The sequence below is a fragment of the Lissotriton vulgaris genome, chromosome 1_1, assembly GCF_964263255.1.
Source record: "Lissotriton vulgaris chromosome 1_1, aLisVul1.2, whole genome shotgun sequence".
Lineage (NCBI taxonomy): Eukaryota > Metazoa > Chordata > Amphibia > Caudata > Salamandridae > Lissotriton > Lissotriton vulgaris.
This window is the reverse complement of record NC_141685.1, coordinates 1,070,237,929-1,070,256,895: the sequence shown is the minus strand read 5'-3', so window position 1 is coordinate 1,070,256,895 and position 18,967 is coordinate 1,070,237,929. Positions and strand designations below refer to the sequence as shown.

Genomic DNA, 18,967 nt, shown 5'->3' with positions numbered 1-18,967 from the left:
CTGAACCAGATTTGGGATGAATTCTAGGTACTCAGCAGGGAATTATGATAGGCCAATATATGCACATCCATCCTGGGTTTTATTTCTTGTCCAATGGGACTTACTCCAATGTTCATAATGGGACTGACCATGTGGCTCTTGGAATGGTGTTGCCTTTAGGGGTGCCCAGTAAGGATATCGAGCCGAAAAAAGAGATCGGTGAAGAGAACATTAACAAAAGAGTTTTGTGAAGGAGTCACAGATTTAGAAGTCAATAGGTATAGCAATGGTATCACATTTGGGTACATCCTGTCTTCGATATTTACCTTGGGTGTCATGGTGATTGCCAGGGAATAAAAATGTAGAGAATATTTTGGATGTAAATTGCAAATTCTGTTCAATACTACAGTGGCAGCATTGAGAGATATTACTACTCAATTGGAAAGCATGCAAGTGTATCCTGAACAGACAAACAGCCTTATTTATGAAGCCGAAATCGGCTCGCAAAGGGCCAGATTCTGAGAATCTGGCCCTTTGCGAGTGCGATTTTTGCATTTGGGATTCATCATCCCAAATGCAAAAATCGCTAATTGCGATCTCGCAATTTTGCGAGGAATTACATTTAAGGAATCTCTATTTGAGATTCCTTAAATGCAATTCATCATCCAATTTTCTTTTGCGAATTCGCAATTTCTGGCCGCAATTTACTGCGAGGTCAGACCTCGTGGTAAATTGCGAAAACTGAGAAAAATGCTTTTAAATGCATTTTTCTGAGTTGCATGTTACACACACACATGTCCTTTGGACATGTGTGTGTGCAACACCTGTGTAAAATTTCATTTGAGGGGTGCTACAGGGTGTCCTTTGGACACCCCTGGCACCCTTCAAATCGCTATCTTATTTGCGATTAGCTAATTGCTAATTGCAAATAAGGAATACTCCCCATCCATTCCTATGGGCCTTTTGGCCCATAGGAATGAATGGCGAGTTATTCCTTATTTGCGATTAGCAATTTGCTAATCACAAATAAGGATTATGTAGGAATCGCATTTCTTTATGCAATTTCTACATGAATCCCGTTTTGCGAGTCCTTAATAGCGATTCGCTATGAATCGCTATTAGGGGCTCACAAAACGGGAGAATGATGAATCAGGCTGTAGATATGCTGTAGGTTTTATTCTAGCCAAGTCTGGTGGAGTTTGCACTTTAATTGGTGATCAATGTGTTATGGGGATAGAAAACTTAGAGAAAAACACAACACAACACTTTTTAGACATCATCGAAAATGTCAGGGGTATGGAAAGTGAGAATTGGTCCCTTTTTGGAAGTTGGGGGTGGATTTTTCAGCAATTGATTTATCTTATAGTGGTATTGGTGTTATGTTGCATTCTTATTCAGAGTCTTCCTCTTTGTTGTTCTTACTGTGCTTCTGTTTTCATGCCCAAACAGAAAATATCAGCCCACGTTACAAATGCCGCAATGATGCTGCAAAATGATATTAACAACTTCATGCATAATGATGAGGGCAGAAGATTCTTCTCTGTTTAATGTATCCCTCTCTAGGGAAGAGTCAATGGAATGCTCATAATTCCATTTTATGCACGATTTTCTTTTTTATGCTTCACTGATTTTTCATATGTTAATACTGTTTTAGTATTATGATATTCATATATTAGTTAGATTTCCTTTTTGCTTATTAGAAAATGTTCTTATCTCATGCTAAAAGGAGGGTTTGTCAGTGTAGGCCCGTAAAATGCTTCATAATGTCATGTTTTAGTTAGCATTTGCCACGCCATTTTCTTAGGAAGTGCCATTTTAGGCTGTTCGAAACTGATCTTGTTTATTTTTGAGAAATGTCTTCTATTAAGTTTCGCTTCTCAAATGTTAAGTTCCTTTTCAGTAACGAGCAAGCTGTTCATGTCAGTGGATAGCTTTCTCAGAAGATGGAGGTCCTCTCCCACTTGTCTGGTGACGGGCCCAGGGTGGAACGACCTTGGACTATGTTAGGTTGTGCAAGATACGAGAAGTGAAACTTTTTTTTGTATTTCGCTGTTTAGTTCTACCTGCCTGGAAAATTCCACTGCAGGTGTTTCTGTGCCCGAGCAGGAAACATACATAATGTAGCTCTATGCTCGTTGATTTTAGTTCCCTCTATCATTACTAGTGACTGTACAGATGGGGCTCCACTCCGAGTGTATATGAATAATAGTTATTGGTTTGTATTCTCCACTGGCTTACAGACTCTTTATTTGGTACGGAAGGCAGAGAGGTGGTCAGTGGTGACCTGGGTGGCCCTAAGCTGGTCACTTTCTTCAACAGCACCAGATATAGTATTAGAATCTGATGCAAGTCAGATTGGTTGGGGTGAAAGATGTGGTCTGCTCTCGACTGGGGCACATGGTCAAAAAAAGGAGTGTTCACTGCACATCAATTGTTTAGAGATGCTTGGAGGTTCCTTTGCAATTCAAACCGTTAGCAGAAACACATCCATTCAGTATATAAATCATCTGGGAGGTACAAGATCACAACTGCTGGCCGAGCTAGCCAAGAACTTTTAGGAGTTTTGACTACAGAGAAGGATTTTAGTCCAAGCAGAGTATCTCCTGGCGAGTCTGAATACTTTAGCAGGCTGGTATTCCAGACATCTTCGAGACTCAAGCAACTGGCGTCTTCACCAGTCAGTGTTCAGAAAACATTTTTCCAAATTTGGCCCCTTGTCAATAGACCTTTTTGTTTCCCACTTAAACACCCAACTTTCATTCTATTACAGTTAGAGGCCAAATCCTCAGGCTTTAGAGACAGATGCTTTTCTTCAGGGCTGATCCAGTCAGGTGATTTATGCTTTTTTCTCTTCATTATGATATTCTGAGTTCATGCTCAGATTCTACGTCAAAAAGCAAAAGTGTTACTGCTTACTCCATTCTGGCAGGACCAAGCATGGTTCCCTACCATCTTGGAGTGATCAGTAGATCGACCAACTCTTCTCCCATTATTTCTAATGTTACTTCTGAATCCTCAAGGTTTACTCCACAATCGAATTCTCAATCAGTCCCTCACTCTAGTAGTATGGTTGGTTTCGGGTCTTCCTGAGAACCCCCGGTATTTCGTCAGAAGCTGCTCAACTTTTTCAACAATCTTGGGTCCCAGGGGCAAAGAAAGCATACAAACCAGCCTAGGAAGTTTGGAGTAGGTGGTGAATGAGCAGAAGTGCAGATACTTTTTAAGCAGATGCAACATGGATAGTTAATTTTCTAGCCTCTCTAGCTTCCCAAGGGAAAGCTTATAGAACAATTAACACATATAGATCAACAATATCGGCTGAATACATCAGGGTGGATGGAAGGCCTGTGGGAGAATACCCATTGATGCTGTCTGTTAAAGGGAGTAAGACTTTCAAAACCTCCTTTACCAAAATACAATTCAATGTGAGATGTAAAAGTAATTTTAGAATTTTTCCTCAATTAACCCGATAGTTCTTTATTTTCTCTCAAACTCTTATCTGCAAAGTTGGCTGTTCTTTTATGTCTGGTTTCTTTAAAACACCTTTCTGATGTCAAAGCTCCAGATGTTTTTTTCTGTGCAATACACCCCTTCAGGTGTATTTTTCAGATTCGTAGAAGAACTAAAACAAATGCAATGTCTGCGTATTATCCTTATCGTCTGAGTCACCCAAAATTGTGTGTAGGAAGTTGTTTAAGGGATTATATTTAAAAAAGGATGTGAGGAAGCCATTCGCTCCCCACCTTATTTCCTTTAGAGCTTCTTATAATCCAGTTTCTTCTATCACTCTAGCCCACTGGGTCAAATGAATGGATTATGAGTTCAGCTGGCACTGATAGTTCAGTTTTTGGAGCCCATTCTACCAGAGGTGCTATCTAACGCCTTTTGGGATGGAGCGGGTTTAGATGACATCCTCCAATCTGCTGAATGGAGTGATTTCTACTTTTAGAACTTTTTACTGCAACCCTGTTTCTCATGTTGCTAATACTATTGTTACATTGCTTTGAACTAGCATAACAGAAGCCTCTAGTTCTTGTAATAAAATGGAGATTTTCTTGGCTTTAGTGATTTTATTAAAGACACAGAGGCAATAATTATCCCTCCTCATATGCTTCTAACCCTCTCTTTGTTTTTTCAATAGCGTCAGTCGCAAATTCTAACCAGACATCTTGAGATGCACTCGCAACTTAATGTTCTTGGCTCTCGCCAATTTTCAACTGTTTCCAATCTGTTCTGCAAGCAAAGACATAAGGATTTTCGAGATTACTTCAATATTCAATACCTGCTTTTTCAGTGTGTTATGAACTATTTTAAGAACTTTTTTTCGCTCTGCTTTTGGCTCTATTATATTGATTACAGTTCCCATGTTTCAATTGTATTAACTGCTATTGCATGATATTTATAGGACTGCCTTTTCATGATTGGCTGTTTTGCTCTTTAAGACAGCATACTGTAGTTTTTCTCTCTAAGCAGGCTAAGATTTGTAGTTTTTCTTGGCTGCTGTTAATATTAACATAAATTAATTCAAGCAAAAAAGGTCATGAACGAAGAAAGACAAAAAAAATTTCTATGGTTCATAACAATGAGTATCAGCTCCAGCCAATTCAAACAAACAACCCAAATTAAACAATAAAGCGTGGTTGTAAGTTGGCGTCTAACGACAGCATTAACCCCATGGCTGCTAAGGCAATTCCCCTCCTGTGCTGGGATTTGCTATATTTCATTGTTTTATGACGAGCTGGGCTCGTCATCAGTGTACGAGGAGGCTACACCATGACGAGCCCAGCTCGTCATCAGCTTGGAAGGGGTTAAAGGAGATGATAGCAGGATGTTGACGTTTCGGTCTTTGTTGTATTCATCGATAAGACCATCATCAGGACGATGTTATGTTACAATGCTGTAAACAACTCCCTTAAGATGTTTCAAAGGGACCGTGTTAGAGGTCAAGGCGGTCTATGAAGCGGTAAAGAGAGGGATGTAAGCCCACGTTTGTCGGGTTTCCAATGTATACTTAGTCCAGGCGAAGCAGTGTATTGTTCTGTTTCGGCAATACTCGAGCGGCACGGGAAAAAATCACCAAGGGTTTGTCTCGATATTACAACCACGCTTTATTGTTTAATTTGGGTTGTTTGTTTGAATTGGCTGGAGCTGATACTCATTGTTATGAACCATAGAATTTGTTTTTGTCTTTCTTCGTTCATGACCTTTTTTGCTTGAATTAATTTATGTTTACATCCCTTGTCACTTTTACAAAGTAAAGATTCACTTCTGAACAAACCTTCCTTCCTTTGCTCTGTTTTATCTGTGCCTTCCATGCATTTATGCTGTGTTCGAAACAAATTTGATATCCCTTGGATACTTAAGAGTGTGAAATTGTGATACCACTCGTTGACTAAGAGCAAACATTTCTGAAACAAGTCCCTTGTAGCACCCTATGCTGTTAAAATAAAGGCAAGAAAAGTTAACACAATACCTGCCTTTCACTAAAGCTAAGAAAATCTCCATTTTACTTTAGTACTATCCACGACCTTTATTGTCCATGTGTCAATCATCTTCCAGCCTACTGGAGCAACTGAATAATTATTCAAAGATATCAACTCTACCTTAGTCACTGGGGTTTATTTAGAGTTTGGAGGACAGGGTACCTTGCCACAAATAGAAGATGGGCCACTCACCATACTCTAAATGTGGCCCTCTATCTCTAATGAACCACATTATCTTTCTTGAAGATTTTAACCTAGATCTAAACAATTAAACATTCAACTCGTTTTACTCAATTTCTTTTCTGATCTTTCACCTCTAAACATTCACTCACTTCCTACACACACTCATGATACATCTTTACATCATATTCTTCTTACTAAATCACTCTCATATGCCACCCAGCATCAAACTGCCTAACTTTGACCATGACACCCATCATATGATAGTCCTTAACCTCATCTACTCTACACATGCTACACAAAAAATGATAATCAAATGAAAGCACTCCCTCAGTTTTAACATCATACCTAGGCTGTGGGGTTTTAGGTTTAAACCTATAATAAATGATAAAACCCCACTGAAAGAGAAATAGGCCTCACCGGTGAAAACATATAAACACTGAAAAAACACCTGCACAACCACAAACTAAATGCCATTCAAAGAAAGGACAAAGAAAGTGAAAGTCATTTTTTTCTTCCTGAAGGGGGTCAATACAATGTAACTTTGTTATACAAGCTAGCAGTAAGAAATACTGACTAACATTATTCTGCTCGAGTGTTGTTCTTTAGGGATGCCACTAAAATATTGTTTCTCCTTCCTTTTGCTTTTTTCCGGTTTGTGGTCTTTGGTCTAAAGATGCAGGGTTTAGAAGCATGTTTTAGGTCTTGTTTAATTATTTTATAAACTTTAGAGAATCAGGAAATAGCAAAATCATATTTTATATTTTGGCTGCGTTTGATTCTTTCACTGATCGGTAAAATGGCCTGTTTCATAAGAATCTTTCCTAATATGTGTCATCACATTTACCCACAGAGAATGGGTAATAACCTTTAATACATCAGCCCTTAGTTTCAAGTGGGTCAGTATTGATAGTGGGTGAATTGCCAACAAGTGTATATATATTATATATTATATATATATATAGCGCTATCACCAATCATCTGGGATAGTGGTGAAAACATGACACCAGACTTTTGTAAAACATGGAACGAAGTGTCACTTGGAATGCTCTGCAAAAAAGGTTCTTTCCAAGTTCAACAAAGATTGGAGTGATATTGTTGTATTTGAAGTGATTCAGCTACGTGTATGAAAAAGTTGTGTGATGACCTGTCAAAATTGATACCAGAGCTGAAGTGATTCCCTGTAGGATATCTTTGCCACTTGTTAGATGGTATGCTGAAAGCATCTTTACAATCTTCATTGTTAATGAGGGATGCTACTGACTGTTTAGTCCATTCTGGTGCACTGCTTTCGAATGCACAGGAACTAAAACGCAAATATTTATCATTTTGTGCTTTATGTGGCATTAAAGAAAGAGCAATCCCATTTGTGTCCACTAGCTGATGGTTCTCAGTCCAAGAGGCTATGAATGCTATATTATCCATGTGGCAACCGTGTACAGAATTTTTGCTGACTGATGATGCCAAAGGCAAGAAATGTGAGGATCTTTGGTCACATATTGATATGTTGCAGAACCTGCCCTGAGAAATGCAATCTTCAAGTGCACCAGTATTGGGATAGAAAGCTATGTCAGTAGCCAGAGTTAACAAATTGTGTACTGGCTGTTTTGGTGTTGCCCGTCTCAAGTGCCAATGTTGAGAGGGCCTTTTCACAGAAGTTTACATGGGAAAGAAAGAGTGAGCGCACATGACCAAAGACTCACTGAAAAAGTATTGTATGGTGTACTACAATAAGATTAATTTTCAAAAATATATTTGGACCTCATACACACTATACATACACTGTCTATATACCATGTTCTATCAGTGCAGAAAGCAAGCAATAATAAAAGCAAAACGTTCCATAAATACTGGAAAACACCTTTTCTGTTGTTTTAGTGGCGAGAAAATATATAACCACTGACAACAACAGTTTTTTAAAAGTATTGAAATCACTTGAAAACACTGAAAAAACCTCATCAGAATTTACCAAAAATAGAAATTGAAAACAGGAAAGCCTAATCATACCGTAATCAACTGCACAAAAACCTTTGTAAATGTGCTTAATGTCACAAACACTTTGTCAACCACATAACCTCTAAAGCCCTTAACCCTTAATATTCCCACTCAACCTAGGATTTCTCTCCCACTCATTCCATGTAGGCATAAACATGACACTCTTCTGCAAATATTTTAAGTCAACATACCTGAACACCAAACAATCTATAACTAAGTCTTGAATAAGGCTACATCCACAAAATAGATAAACAAACCAAGCTTATTTCCCATACTACAACCCCTCTACATTCCCATCCACAATTTCTTGCACACCATTACTAATCTTCTTTTCACAATTCATCCCTCACTCACTCAGTACCCTCTTTGTACCTCACACTTTGCCTCACACTTCCCTTCCAAAACTACAAATGTTAAACCCTTGCAAATATCACTTCTGTCACCCACCCTTCCCCAATCATCACATTCTGGATACTCTACCCTCACTATGATCCTCTCTCCGATGTCTTAAGATGCCTTCATCTGGGTAACTCTTCCTGTGTATTATCTGACCCACTCAGTCTGCATATCAAACCTCCTACTATCTCATCACATGTATTATCCGGGCTCACATCACTCTTCAAGCTAGTTTCTCAATTCTGATACCTACCGAAGAAGTCACACATGACCCTTCCAGACCAACTATCCACTGCACAGTCTCACAATTCCCTTATCCTTCTAATTTGTTCTACAGCACTTTCCAACCAGATTTTGTACACGTCAATGATACTGCAGTTCCAGCTTCTTTACATCACCCACTAAACCAACCTTTCTTCAATTCTCATAATCTTTGACATATCCGGGCCACTTGATACTGCTGGGCATGTTGCTCTCGTTTTTTATACTCATCAATCTAGACATAAAAAATGAAAAACTCAATTGGTTTTCTTCCTTTCTGATCCATCCTTCTTCATTTTGTGATGCTTTTTCACTCTCGGAGCCTACCACCTTTATCTGCTGTTGTTCCACAAGGCTAGGATCTGGGCCCTCTGCATTTCTCCCTGCACATGGTATTCAGTAGAGATATCACCTTTTTTTCAACTTTTCCCAGAAACTATATGATGATGTTACACAAATACTTTTCTTCTTCTCTTTCAGCTCTGACTACAATGCAGAATTTCAGAGTGCCTCAAAGTTATTTGTCACCTGTGATGGAGCAAGGATTCACGAATGAAGCGACTTGCTTGTATTCGTGAACCTCGAGTAACGTTAATAAAGTAACCAACATGTTTGTTTTACTAATTCTGCATATTTCATATCAACATTGGGTGTCCGAGTGAAGCTTGCTTATGTGTTTTACTAACCGTAATACCCTTGCAATTAAGATGGCTGCTGCTACGCGAGGGTTTCTACTGCGCATGCGTCCGTCATACTCACGTGACATGACGTAGTTCTTACTTCGGAGGGAATCTGTCGCTTCTGCGCTCTAGTGTTAATATGGCTGCTCTATGTTCTCACATGTGGGAAGCTTGCACTGCTGCTTTTGCTAAACTGTTCGTTCTGCCTAATCCTTATGCTATAGTTAAAATTAAGATAATGGGTATAGAGTAGAAATACATGGTATACAGTGTATTCATTTATTCTGTGTTCTAAAACTGTTTCTTTCTACTTTTCAAGTATTGTAATCTTTGGGCCTGGGAGGTTGTCATTACTCAATCTTTAAAGTCCTTCTGCTCATGATCAAGCCTAGCAAACTGAACGTGTGTGTCATTGAACAGAAGCCAAAGACAGTCACAGCCAAGATGTGCCAGGGAAGCTGAACCTTAACCCTGATAGAAGAAGCTAAACTGTACTCAATATATTACAATGTATTCAAGGTTAAATTCTCCATTGTTAGGTGGAATGAATATGTCATGTGAAAAATACATTGATGGGCGGGAATGTAAAATTAATATTCAACACTGAAGTATCAGAATTTAGTGTGGTGTGATGACCAATCAAAATTGGGGATCCATACACTTGCAACATGGGGGGTGGTACACTAATCTGAAAAACAGTATAACTAGGGTAGGCTTAGTTAGTTAATTTGTCAGACTTGCTGACATGTCACTGACCCAACGCACTCAATAGGTGACCAAGAGCAGAGGGCTGCGGAGCACTCTGCCTGAAGATTCAATGACCCAATCAGGGTCCGGGAAGCTGAGGTGCTGGCGGAGCACTCTGCCGGAAGATTCACTGACCCAATCGGGGTTCTGATTGATAGCTGCAAAGAGGGAGTAGCGCAGGCGTTGCAACTGAACTGCGGGTGCTGGTCTTAACCTTTGGTGGTCCAGTCCTGATCCAAATCTGGTTTATCCTGTCCCGATTCTAATCTGCACCTGCTGACCTACTGGCAACTGCAACCTTTGGGGTTCTCCCGTCTTTAAACTGGCCCGTGGCCAGGGTTGGTCTTCACACCATTCTAGGTAAATATACATCTGTGTGGGTTCGTCATTACATATGTTTTTCTCTCTTTAACTCGTTTTCGTTAACACTTTGATTGCATATGTTCCTTTTATCTTACCCATTCCCCGTAGTAAATGATCAATTGTTTCTCTGATTTAATAGAATGTTCCTCTTCTTACCCTCCTTATAGTTGAATACTAAACGTTTTCATGATTGCGTAATGGGTATCTTTTTTCCTTACCCTCCTTTTAAAAGTGCTTAAGTTTGGTTATTCGATGTAATAACGTGTTCCATTTTCTTACCTTCCCTATAACTATATGGTCAAATTGTTTTCGTGATTGCATATTAGGTTCCCTCTTACCCATCCTTTGAAAATTGCTTAAAGCTATGTTATTTAGAATGTTCCTTTTTCTTACCCACCCTTAGGGAATTGTGTAACTATTTTGATAAAATAGCCATGTTCCTTGTTTTTTCGCTTGCCTTCCCTTCAATCTGCTAAATGATTGGCATAATATATCTTTTGCATAGTTATACATTATTTCTAATACTCCCTATTGACAGTCTTATTGCTTTCAATCTTTGGATCATGACCTTTTATGAAACTTAGATAAAGAGTTTTAAAACTTCCTGAGTCTGTGGTTATTATAGGAGTTCAAATGTTATTTTCCTATTATTCTAACACCCTGATCCAATAGGTTTATAGGTATCAGCGACAAGGATTGGTAAGTCAATGGTATAGGACCTAGTAAATAAAAATAGACTGGTAGTAGAGCAAGGGTTACCTGATTAAGTAAATGTGTAATTGATTATGGGCCCAGGTCAGTATGGTAAATTTATAGTCGGGTGACCTGCGCTCGATCAGTATATTTCTTTGGTAGCAGAGGAAAGGTTAGGGTTTAGTTAAAATAGGTAGCTAGTTAGCTGGTTATGAAAATATTATGATTGATCGATCAAATGTGAGATTATTTGAAATGTTTTGAAAAATGTACTGATTCTATTGATATTGTGTGAATTTAATGTATTAACCAAATTCGTTCGTACCGGTTATATGTTTGTCTGGAATCCCCGGGGGCAGAATAGCGGGTGGTAAATGGAAGCCACACACCAGTGAGGTCACTTACCTGTAGGAAGTTAGTGCATGGTTAGGTAGAACCGGAAGCACTATTTAGAGTTTTCTGTATGAATGTGTGATTAAATGATAGCAAAGAGTTCGCTAGCAAAACTTTTGTTGTGATATCACCTGGAAAGGGTCACACGGAAGGAGTAGCAGGTTCGTCTGAGCTTGATTGATAGCAAAGGGGTTTGTTGGTGAATCTTTGGCCTTAGTATATATCCCGGAGTGGATGAGTACGGAGGAGTAGCAGTTTCTCTAATGCTTGTGTGAAGGGTAGGCAGAAGGGTTCTACTCGTAGTATATGAAAAGTAAACGGAAGGGATTTACTTGCAGTGAAATATTTCTTTTCTTTGTAGTAACTCAGGTACAGTGGCGAATGTTTTACGTTGCTGATTAAAACAAACTGCACTTTAAGATAAAAGAAAGAAGTTTTGCATTACCTTGTGAAGGAGGAAGTCGGTCGCGGTGCTGCGCTGACGTCCCTCAGAGTCGCGCTGGTATTGGTTGAGGCAGCGGGCATGTAACTGAGATAGTAATTGTAAAGGAGGGGTAAACACAGGAGTGTGGGAACTCGTCTCACCAGAAAGGCCGCCCACTCATTGGTTAAATTATTTGAAACTACATTGTTGATTGGTCAAGGAAAAATAAAAGACGCACGAGTATTGGGAGTAATTTGTAAACAAAATTGAGTGTTATCGTACTACTTCAAATTTTTTGCAAAATATATGTGGCATTTAAATCCAGGACATCCAGAAACTCGACCTGATAGAAGATATTTAGGGTTTGCTAGAGAACAGATGTTAAGGGGCAGACCTTACAAAATGTATGGAAGCGAGACATGTTCAAGGCCAATGTCTCTTTCTGGGCAAACATCTTGACCAACGTCTTCAACGCCGCCATGAAACATAGCTTGTCTGTCTCCTGGTCACATGCCACCATCATTCCAATCTTCAAGAAAGGCCAGAGGGGAGACCCGAGGTGCCAACCCCCCATCTCACTTATCGACTCGTCTTTCAAAATCTTGGGGAAAGTGATACTGGCAAGGATCGACGAGTGGGCTGCCAGTAATAACATCTTATCAAATGCCCAATACGGGTTTCGTAAGGGAAGAGGGACGGAGGACCAGTGCCTCAACCTACATCTGATCCTAGGCAAATACACAGTGGCATCCAGCGGATCAATCTACCTAGGGTTCATGGACCTGTCCACAGCCTTCGACCTAGTGAATAGGTCCAGGCTGTGGGACATCCTCTTGGAACTGGGGATGGACCCTACCTTGGTTCATTTTCTGGCTGAGGCTCATCGGGACCTAGAAGCGTCCATCAGGATGACGCAGGAAGGAGCCTGTACAGCTGGATTCAAGTCTACCAGAGGGGTGCGACAGGGGTGTATCCTCGCCCCAATGTTATTTACACTCTATATTAACCACCTTGAATCCACACTGGAGCTGGCAACACTCGACGTCCCGCGTATTGGCGGACTGACCACCACGGTCCTCCTTTACGTGGACGCGGTGCTCGTGGCACGTACTCCTCTTGGGCTACAAAGACTATTGACATCCTTCGATGCCTTTATGACCTCCCTTGATTTAAAAATCAACACAGACAAGTCCCATGTTATGGCTGTAGGCGGCAGAAAAAATAAGGACTTGAAGACCTTCTACTGTGCTAATACTCCTATTTCCAATGTGAGAACTTTTACCTACCTGGGGGTAGTATACGACGATAAGGGCACGTGGACACCTCAAATATCTGTCAAAACCAACGCCATGAAAAGAACAGCAGCCGCCATTGTCGGCTTCTCAAAACGTCTGGGTGGTAAGCCCACGGAAGCAATGCTGGCACTCTACAGAGCGAAATCAATCTCAGTAGTAAGGTACGGGGCTTCCATCTGGGGTTATTCCAACAATATAGAATCAATACAGATGGAAGAAAACAGATTTTTACGTATGATTCTTGGATTACTTCAATCTACAGCCACTTTCTCTGTTCATATGGAACTAGGCCAGGGGTACATCAGTGACATCATCAAACAATCCCCTATCTTGATGTGGTTAAAAACATGGCTGAACTCCAACTTAACTCTGAACCACACAATTATGAGAGACTGCCTACTTCTGGACAATATGAAAAATATCCTGTGGCTAGCATATATTAAAAAAACACTAACTTCCCTGGGCCGCCCAGATCTCTTCCATAAACCAGACTGCATCGTTAAGAATGACCTGGAATGGTTCAAAGTGACTTTTTCCAAAGTGAGAGAAATGGAGCGGGAGAGCTGTGAGCTTGCGAAACCCACTGTGAGGGAGCACTATATTTCCAAAACTACACCGGCCATTGAACCTTATTTAACAGTAGTGTCTATTCCATTACATCGCTGGTTATTAACCAAACTAAGACTTAACCAGATTCACTTTCAGAGGACTTAGCGGCCTGCAAATGTGACGGTTTTTCTCTGCAGGACACTGCTCATTTTATGTTCTTCTGTGTTATATATGATCTGCCCAGGAAAAAGTATATTGTTCCATTGCTTAAGAACAAGGGGTTCGTTCAAATCAAGCCTGCCCTATTTTACTTAAAAAAGTTAGATTCACCACTAACTATGTTTAGTGTCGCTAACTTCTTGGTAGCTGCTTTTCGCCTTAAAAAACGTTCTGGAAATAGATAACACCCGATGGAATTATTGAAAAATTTCTGCATTTTTTAAACTTTTGTAAATATTTTAATTGCTCTATTCTAACAGCGATTGCAACCCGATGTAACTGTACCCCTTAATTATGTATTTCATGACATGATCGGGATTAGTAAGGTGGAGGATCTGTGGGCACGGGGCGCTGTGAAATCCTTCGCTGTTTTGAAACTGGAATACCGGCTCGATGACAGGGAGCACTTTCGATATATGCAGGTTCGACATGCCTTGTCCTCCGTCTTTCCCCCTGGCACCGATATTCCGCAATCCTCCCCTTTGGAGGACCGTGTCTTGGACGGCCATGTTCCCGATAGCACGATTTCCTTAATATATAAAAAGCTCATTAACAACAGGGCTGACCAACTGGAGAAACTTTGTGCTTCTTGGACGGCTGACGGGCTCGAACTCGACGACGAGGACTGGCAGTCCGCGGTGTCCTCCCCTAAGGAGGTGGCTATTCCGGCTCGGCTTCGTTTTGTCCAGCTGAAGATCCTCCACCGTGTGTATGTGACTGGAATGCGTCTGGTACGAATTGGCTTAGTTTCGGATGGACGATGCAGGCGTGGGTGCGGAATGGATGGTACCTTCCTTCATGTTTTGTGGGAATGCCAGATGGTCTCGGCCTTTTGGTCTAGAGTGCATGATGTTATGGGTCATGTCACCGGAATCCCCCTCCTTCCCGAAGCGCGACGTTGCCTGCTTAATGTGTGGGAGCCTTCGGATTGCAATGTTGCCCAGACGCTTTGGGTCACTTTGGGCAACATGGTTGCTAAGAGAGATATAGCTCAGCTCTGGGGCTCCCCTAGACCACCATCGCTTAGTGCCTGGAAGGAGAACATGGACTGGTGCATGTTTCGAGAAAAAACGGTGTACGAGGCGCGGGGGCATCCCAAGAAATGGTCCAGGGTCTGGGCTCAGTGGAATTCGTACCGCGGAGATATTTGCTCCCCTCCACTTGACTATGAGGCTCCTCTCCCCTCTTCCCCATGATTGACGTTCCGTTTCCTGTTTTCCGTATCACCTTTGTTATTTCCCTTCATGCTCGCCCCCCCTCACCAGATGCGTTCCTCTATTTATCTGTTTCATCCCCCCTTTCCCCCCCTCCTGCGACCCTTGCCAGTATGATACCATGTGTTTGTGTGTTGTTGTTCTTCTCGACAAAATCATAAAATTAAACCTTTTTTATCCTATTTGATATGGTGCTATGTTCCGCATGACAATGTATGCTCGAGAGATTGCTTTAACGGCGTACTGTCTCCTAATTTCTACTTTATCTTTCCGTCTGTGTCATAGCGGCCGGCCCCGCGGGGTTGTAGGCAGACGCTGTGTACTGTGCTTCTATAAATAAAGGTTTAAAAAAAAAAAAATATGTATTTCATGTCTACGTGCTTTTTATGATTCGTTATGAATCGAAATAAAGTTGTTTTGAACTTGTTGTATGGAAGCGAGAGAAAAATGTCACTCGTAAACAGAGTTAAGAATTTCTTTAACAAAAATAAACCAATTAAAACTTGAGAAGGAGTTATTATTCCACCACCAAATACGCCCGCATCATTTATGATGTTTGACAGGGGTTACCACACATGTGTATGGTTGGAGAATTGGGTGGAATATACTAAAGATGATGGAATGTTGGCATTTCCCTTAGATGGCACATTTAATGGCAGAATTTTGTTCAATTTAAGGACTTGAATGAATGATTTACATCCTAGACCTAGACTAACGCAATATGAGGCACTAGAAGAATGGGAAATTGAGGCTTTTGAACGAGACAGACCTAGAACTGACAAAGGATTGAGTAAGTTCTACCCAAAATTCCCACGAGAAACCAGGGATAAACAAATGAAACAATGGAGACAGAACATGATAGTGGAAGGATTATATCCTGTGTTAACTGTAGAAGAACCCACTGGAAGTAAAAGGGCTGAGAAATCAAAACATTTAATGACTAGTGGTGATTCAGACGATGATTATATGGAGGAGTTATTAATGAAAAATCCACCACCTTATAATGAAGAATCAAGTACTGTAAATCCGAACGCCCCATTTTTAAAACGAACTTTAATTCCGCAAGTAATACATGAGACCTCAATCGAAAGGGTATTACAAGAAAGAGAAAGAGAAGCATTAAATAAACAGAGAAGTGAATAGATTCAGAAAATGTCTCAATTAAATACAAGTCCCGAAGCTCTGACAGTTCCAGTAACTATTGCCCCAGTTGTTCCTTTGTACGGAGATAAGCAAGCTAGTCCAAAAGCTCCGGTTATAACTACATCGGTAATACAGCCAAGAAAAGAACCATTGATAGTAGACGATCAGGCAAGTGAATGCGAGTCAGTAATCTCCTTAATGGATTTACCAATAAGAGAACCAGAAGGTAGTTCAATCAGAAAAACCACTCCTTTAAATTTATGAGAAGTACAGATGGAGACATCCTCAGGTACGAGAAGTGCAACTGTAATAACTCCTGAAGAGATAGACAGATGGACACGAGAAATAGAGAAACCAAAGACACAGCCAAAGCCATTGGATATATATATAAATTAGGAATTGAATTAGAGGAACTGATGGCTGGAAATGTGGGATTGGACAAGTTAAATACTCTTAGTGAAGATGAATTGTTATTTATTTGTAAAAGCATTACTCGAAATACAAGGGTGTTTCATGAAAAACTAATGGACACTGCAGCCAGCATGGGAATTGGCATTGGTAAATCTAAAGTATTGCAAAAGCCATATCGAGCAGAATTTTCTGACAAAGATTTAGAAAACATAAATGTGTCAGGAAGAAAGGTGCAAATAAGAGAGCTACTAGCATTGTTACAGAAATGGGGAGAACTAGAAAAGTGGAAAGCCAAGTGGGCAAAGAAAAAGGAAGAGGTTCGATCAAAACAAATGACTTCAGAGTATGCTTTAAAAGAAGTAGAAAAAGTGGAAAAATTGTGTCCTATGCGAGAGGTACCAGGTGGAGGTTATGTGCATGTTCCATGGTCCCGACAGGGTGTTTTATCATTTACAAATGATTTTCCAAAACTCTGTGAAAAACCTGTAGAATGGTACAGACAAGTTGAGAGATTTGTAAAAGTTTCAAAGTGCCTTTTGAAAGTTTTAGATGGATTATTCGACATAGTAGTTCCAGTAGATTTATGAACAGAAAGTAAAATTGCTGTTGACTGGCCTAGTGATGAGTATCCAAGAGACCCAAAGACAGGGGCACCTTCTGAGGACGACATGAAAAAATACAACCAGGTAATACTCTACCTTAAAGGGAAGGTGCCTGCAAAAGAGACAGACTGGACTAGAATAGATAGAACCACACAGAATAAAGATGAATCTGTGCATGCATATTATGAGGGTTTATTGCAAGTATTCAAACAGTACAGTGGATTGGATAACATAGATATGAAGGATATGATGCATTTTATTTATCGATTTGTGTCAGGATTAAGACCAGAAATTTCACAGTGGATTAAAGATCATAACATTTGTTGGCAGGCAAAACCTATTGATGAGATCCTTAAATATGCTAAGTATTGTGAAGATGAGCTAGACAATAAACGAAAAGAGTTAAAGGAAAAAGTCATGTTGGCACAAGTAAAATTAGCAGAGCAACAAGAACTCCAGTTAAACCAGATAAATAGTAGCCAGAGTCAGGATGATGGAAATGGAAATGGAGGAAAGCCGAGGGGAAAATTCAATAGAGACGAGGCAAAACTGAAATTTCCTTGTCATGGGTGTGGCAAGTTGGGGCACTGGAAGAACGAGTGTAAGGCTGTACAGAGTGGTAATGTGCAAATTCATGATTTTAATCCACAGATGCAAAATGAGGTACCACGGAAGACACAGTAGCAGGTAATACAAAACCAGTTACCCCCTGCACCTATGCCAAATTACAGGAGCAAAGCACAACAGAGTGTAGATGGCACGCCTTTGGAGGGAAGGGAAAGGAGAGATACAGCAACCTCACAATTTCTTTTGAAGGATACATTTTTCAGTGAAGAACCGTACTGACGGTGCCTGAGAGGGGAGGACGAGGAGTGCGTGCTTGGCGCTTCCTTGCCAGTGGACCAGTCAGGGCCATACATTGAAGGAAAGGTTGAAGGAAATTATGTCACCTTTCTATTGGACACTGGTGCTACCCATTCTACTGTGAGAACAGCAGACGTCCCAAACCTACCCCTCTCGGGAGAAGCGATCCAAGTAGTGGGCATTTCTAATAAGCAAATTAGTCCCCCAGTTACAGAACCAATGGAAGTTAGAATAGGAAATGTGAAAGAAATGCATAGATTTGTCGTATGTGATTCAAGTCCAGTAAATTTGTTAGGTCGAGACTTGTTGTGCAAAATGAATTGTACTATTTTCTGCACCCCAAGTGGTGTTGAAATTGAAACCCCAGATGAAGATGGAATTTATAAATTAAGGTTAGGAAAACAAGAGACAGAAATTAAAAGACTGACAATAGAAGACTTACCAGAAGAACTGCAACAGACGGTAAAACCAAATGTGTGGGATTTTACTGGAAAAGATGTAGGATTAATGGCAAACGTTGACCCAATAAAAGTGACAATAAGAGAAGATGCAGTTTACCCAAATACTCGACAGTATAAAATGAGCTCAGAAATAAAAGCAGGTGTTGCAGTGGAAATAAAACGTTTGGTTGAAGCAGGTATTTTACAAGAAATAATGATTAGTCCATGTAACTCTCCCATAATTGGCATAAAGAAACCGAATGGCAAGTACAGGGTCGTACAAGACCTTCGAAAAATTAATAAAATTGTTGTTCCCTGCTGTCCAGTTGTACCAAATCCTGCTGTGATTCTGTATCAGATACCATGGGAGGCTGGATGGTTTACTGTCATAGACCTGTGTCACGCATTTTTCTCGATTCCATTACACCCAGACTGCTAATTTCTTTTCTCATTTGAATTCGACAGTCATGTTTATGTCTGTAATCGAGTCCCTCAGGGGTACACAGAGAGCCCCTCAATGTTTAATCAAATTCTGAAAAAGTGTCTTGAATCTTTGATACTGCCTGGACAGTCAGTTCTGGTCCAGTATATAGACGACTTACTGGTGGCGTCTAAAACTCGAAATGACTGTGTTGT

General features: G+C 40.4%; 1 protein-coding gene across 1 annotated transcript in view; it reads right to left on the bottom strand.

The window, feature by feature from the left end:
• The window catches only part of CIMIP4 (ciliary microtubule inner protein 4), a 331,753-nt gene that overhangs the window by 34,601 nt on the left and 278,185 nt on the right, over positions 1-18,967 (bottom strand). The gene's annotated exons all lie outside the window — the stretch shown is intronic.